Raw genomic sequence first — 5742 nt, forward strand, 5'->3', positions numbered from 1 at the left:
TTATTTCTAATAAGTTATATTTATAGATACACTAACTAAATTAGAATAGTTAAAAATGTGTGAAATAGTTTTTTCGGTGAATAATGTTCTATATATCAGTATATATATTAATATATGTGCAAAAAAATTAGATTTTTTTTCATAAATGGTATATATTGGTAAAGTCTGTGAAATTATGATGATAAATTTATAAAATATGTTCAAAGATATACTAATTAAACCGTAATAGTGAAAATAGTTATTTAATTAAATTACATTTGGTCATGATTTAAAACTGCACAAACTTTTCAGAGAATTGTTTTTGTCGATTTTTCTATTCTTATTATACCACCTATTGATTGAATAACTGAATAGTTTTTCAGATGTCAGAAAATAAAAATAAATATAGAACAGTGATATTTACTCGAGTCTAGATAGAGACCCTTACAAAGTCTCTGAGATCGGGAATCAAAGGCAAATGGGGAATCAACACAAAATAATCATATAATTAACACATGAAACCCATAATTCATTTCCGGTTTATCAATAACGGATTAAAGACTTTCCTTTTTCCAAAAAAATAACGGACTAAAGAGGATGTTGGTGTTATATATATGGTCTATGAAATCATATAATTGTGAATGTGAGTTTGGGGTGGCATTATTTTAAGAAGGCATCACTCAAAAAAAGTTAGATGTCTAAAATGAAGTTTTTCTTTTTGCATGCAGAATTAAAATAATTTCTAAGGACAATATCTAAGATGATGGTTTCATCTGAAACGTAATCAATGTTTCTGCTTTGCTTCATGTCGATTCAATCACACCGGTTTGGCTTGTTAGACCGGTTGGAGTTTCTAATTAGTTATTAGTTGATGTTGTCAAAAAAAAAAGAAATCAATGAAATTAAAGAGAAGTATTTTCACTCCACTTGCAAAGAACAGGCAGGCATAAATCTTTTACTACCAATATGTGTGTGTTGTTGACAAAACGAAATGCATAAATATTTTATATATATATTATATCTGTCAAATATATGTCAAATCCTTTTTGAAAGTATACACAATGCTATATATATATATATAAGTGAATTAAATGAAATTATGATAATGTTCTTTTCTGTTAACAGTAAAATTTCTGATTATATTATATTTATCAAAATGTATTTGTAGAGACTGTAACTAAATTATAATGGTGAAAAATATGCAAAACAGTTTTTTCAGTTAATGGTTTTCATTGGTCAATACTTATTATTTTCCTCAAAAATTACAGAAACAGTTTTATATAAATGATAGATAGGATGAGTGTACAAATTATGGTAAATTGTTTATTAAAATCTGTTAAACGATATATTGATTAAATTTTAATAGTAAAAACATAATTATTTAATGATATTTTACTTGTAAAATATGCATTAATTGGTTGTGAATAAATAAGGAAATACTTTTATGGTATTAAATTTTTATACTACCATAAATTCATTGGACTACGAAGAAACATTTCAACAGTTTCTCAAACCAATTTCTTAAATAAAAGCAGAAAAACTTAATTAGTATTACAATATATAATCTATATATTATATAAAAGTCGAAGCTATAAGCCATCGAAGACGTCCACGTAGCATTTTAAACGGTCAATCGTATTATGACAAATAAGCATTTTTGAATTTGAAATTTTTAAATATGTCAATATTTCCAAAAAATCTATCTCATTATATAAAGCTTGGTTCTTCAAAGTTGGTAATTAACATAATCGTGACACTTGGCAATTATATATTTTAAGATTGTGACATGTGTTAATCTATCTCATAATTAAAAAATAATTATACTAAAATATTAACAAAAAATATACTCAAATATTAACAAAAATGAATTTTATTAAAAAGTAAATATAAATATTATTTAATAGAAATTTTTTGTTTTAATATTATATAAAATCTTATTATATAAAGCTTGATTCTTCAAAGTTGCTAATTAACATAATCGTGACACTTAGCAATTATATATTTTAAGATTGTGACATGTGTTAATCTATCTCATAATTAAAAACAAAATATACTAAAATATTAAAAAAAAATGAATTTTATTAAAAAGTAAATATAAATATTATTTAATAGTAATTTTTTGTTTTAATATTATATAAAATCTTATTATATAAAGCTTGATTCTTCAAAGTTGCTAATTAACATAATCGTGACACTTAGCAATTATATATTTTAAGATTGTGACATGTGTTAATCTATCTCATATTAAAAACTACATTTAAAAATTATTTAATAGTAAAAACAAAAATTTTAAAATATTTAGTAGTATTTTAATATTATAAAAATTGATAATTACCATAATCGTGACACTTGGCAATTATATATTTTAAGATTGTGACATGTGTTAATCTATCTCATAATTAAAAAATATATATATATATATACTAAAATATTAAAAATGAATTTTATTAAAAAGTAAATATAAATATTATTTAATAGTAATTTTCCTTTTTAATAGTAGTTTTCCTTTTTTTAAATCCTAACCAAAAGATTATTTTATAATAATTTTCCTTCTAATATTGTGACATGTGCTTAAATATATAATGATTTAAAAATATATATAATAAGATAATAAAAATGAATTTTGTAAAAACTACATTTAAAAATTATTTAATAGTGAAAACAAAATTTTAAAAATATTTAGTAGTATTTTTTTTAGAAATTTTCCTTTTTCAAAATCCTAAAAAAATAGATTTGAAAACAATTGATTTAATATAATTTTCCTTTTCTAAAATTTTAATGAAAATAAAATTATAAAAGATTATATTGATCTTGATTCTTCAAAATTTCTAATTAATATGATTGTGACACATGTCAGTTATCTATTTAAAAATGTGATACGTGTTAAACTATCTTATAATCAAATATATATATATAATAAAAATCAGTTTTCATAAAAATTAAATATGAATATTATTTAATAGTCTTATTATTATTATTATTATTATTCTTATTTATAAAAAGTTTGTCAAAATTGGTAATTAACATGATTGTGACAATATCAATTATATATTTGAAAATGTGATATGTGTTAAAGTATCTCATAATCAAAAATATATATACTTAAATAATAAAAAAGATTTTTCTTAAAAATTAATGATAAATATTATTTAATAGTTTTATTATTATTCTTTATTATAATGTTTGTTTTAAAAGATACTAAAAATAGAGAATTATAAAAGATAAATATTAACTTTCAAGAAAAAATGTTAAACAAAAACGAGTTGTAAAATCCTACAAGTACAATAAATTATTTAATAAAAACATAAAGAAAAATAAACTTTTAAATAAATAATATTACATTTTTAAAGCCTAATTAAAATAAAATTATAAAAGTACTCTTATTATTTTCTTATAAGTAACTAACTTTCTTTTTTAATAGATAATTGTATGTTAAAAAATTATGACAAAAAAATTACAAATATTTCACATCTATATTTAGGTTTAATCTTCCACTAATTATTTTTACAAAACACAATAGTATTTACACGGAAAGTATTACCTAAGTATTTGCTTTTAATTTCTTGATGCAACTCAACTTTTTATTATCCTTATTATCTTTTATGATGCTGCCGTAATTTTTATTTTTGATGTTGTTGTCGTACATGAGTATGTGTAAATATGATAAATATGTGTTCGTGTGTATAAGAAAAAAATATATAAATAATAAACAGATTTTTTCTATTAAAAATAAAATATTTGTATAAAAATCTAAAAGAAAAACCAGTTATAAAATAATTAATTCTCTTTTTAAAAGTCTAAGTAAAATAAAAAATAATCTTATTTTTCATATAATTAACTAACTTTACCTTTTCATAATTTTGTGTTAAAAAAATATAAATCAAAAATTAACTTTAAATATTTCACCTGATATGATTGTGACACATGTCAATTAAAAAAATTAGATTTTGAATGTGTCAATAAAAACTGGCATTATGTGAAAATAAATTTTTCTTTTCCTAAAATCCTAAATAAAAGAGATTTCTAAAAACAATATATATTTTTTTTCTAATTTTAACCAATTAAGATTTTTTTCTTTTTTAAAACCAAAATCCTAACTAGAGAGAATTGTAAAATTTTATTTAATAGTAATTTATACTTAAAAACATTAATGATAAGGATGATAGTAAAAATTACTATACTAACAAGAAAATTTGTAAAAATATTAGTGATATTGAAAAAAAAAGAATTTTAAAAATGGAAACTTTTAAAAATAGTTAATATTAACTAGAAATAATTATTTGATAGAAATTTTATTTTTCTAAATCCTAGAAAAAATATAATTATAAAAGATTATGTAATATTAATTTATTTTTCTAAAATCCTAAAAAACTGTAAAAGAATATTAGATAATTATTTTCATTTTTTATAGTTAATATGACATGGACAATCACATTTATTACTGACATATATTTTTGGTACACTTTATAGAATATGACAATAACCAATACATTACATTTAATGTTGATTTATATTTTTGTTAAACTTCTTAAAATATGGTAATAATTCATAAATCATCAATAAAATAAATATATTGAAATATGCATTATAAATTTCGAAATACATTATTTAATTGTATTTTTATAATTATACAATTTTTATTACTAATATTTTCAAAATTTTCTACATCTTTTTAAAAAAATTAATAAATTGTTAATCGTAATTTCATTAGTTTCTTTTAGATATCTACAAAATTTATAAATATTGTTTAGTTATAATTTTTAATAACTATACAATTTTATATGATTTTTAGTAATTTTATACAAGTTTATTTAGTACATTTAACCAAAATAAATAGATAAAAAATTTATCTAAGATTCGAATTTTAAATATATTTCATATATATTATTAAATGTAATTTAAAATAAACAAAATTATTTTTTTCTTAATTTTATGCGTAAATAATCAATTTTATATTAAATATTAGTTACAAATAATAAAATATATAATATTAATAAATTTCATTTTAAATATAATTTAACTTTTAAAAAATTTATCACTGCACATGGTGCAGGAAAACACCTAGTTTCTTAAATAAAAGAAGAAAACCTTAATTAGTATTACAATATATAATCTATATATATTATATAAAAGTCGAAGCTATAATCCATCGAAGACGTCCACGTAGTATTTTAAACGGCCAATCGTATAATGACAAATAAACATTTTTGAATTTGAAATTTTTAAATATGTCAATATTTTCAAAAAACCTATATATATATTATATAAAAGTCGAGGTTATAAGCCATCGAAGGCGTCCACATAGGATTTAAAACCACCGATCAAAGTATGACATATCATCATTTTAGTTTAATATTTTCAAAAATGTCAATATTTCAAAAAAATATTTATAAATAAACAGAAATCAATATCAAATAATGTAAACTAAAAAGGTTAAAAACTTTATAAATGTATTAACTTAATATCTATAATAAATTTTCGAAATTCAACATAAATAATTATTTTTTATTTTTATACTATATAAAAGTTAAAATCGTTATTTTAATTTATTATTTTCAAAAATGTCAATATTCTAAAAAAAATATTTAAAAATAAAAGAAAATCAATATCAAATAAAGTAAACTAATAAAAGCAAAATAAGATATTTAGAGATGGGTATTGCGAGATTTAAATGGCAATTATAGGGGTGCAGGACACACAATTGAAAAAAACCCCATAAATAATGCTCTAAAGAGTAAACTACATACTATTGTACTATTGCAA

Source organism: Brassica oleracea, chromosome C3 (assembly GCF_000695525.1).
Source record: "Brassica oleracea var. oleracea cultivar TO1000 chromosome C3, BOL, whole genome shotgun sequence".
NCBI classification, from domain to species: domain Eukaryota; kingdom Viridiplantae; phylum Streptophyta; class Magnoliopsida; order Brassicales; family Brassicaceae; genus Brassica; species Brassica oleracea.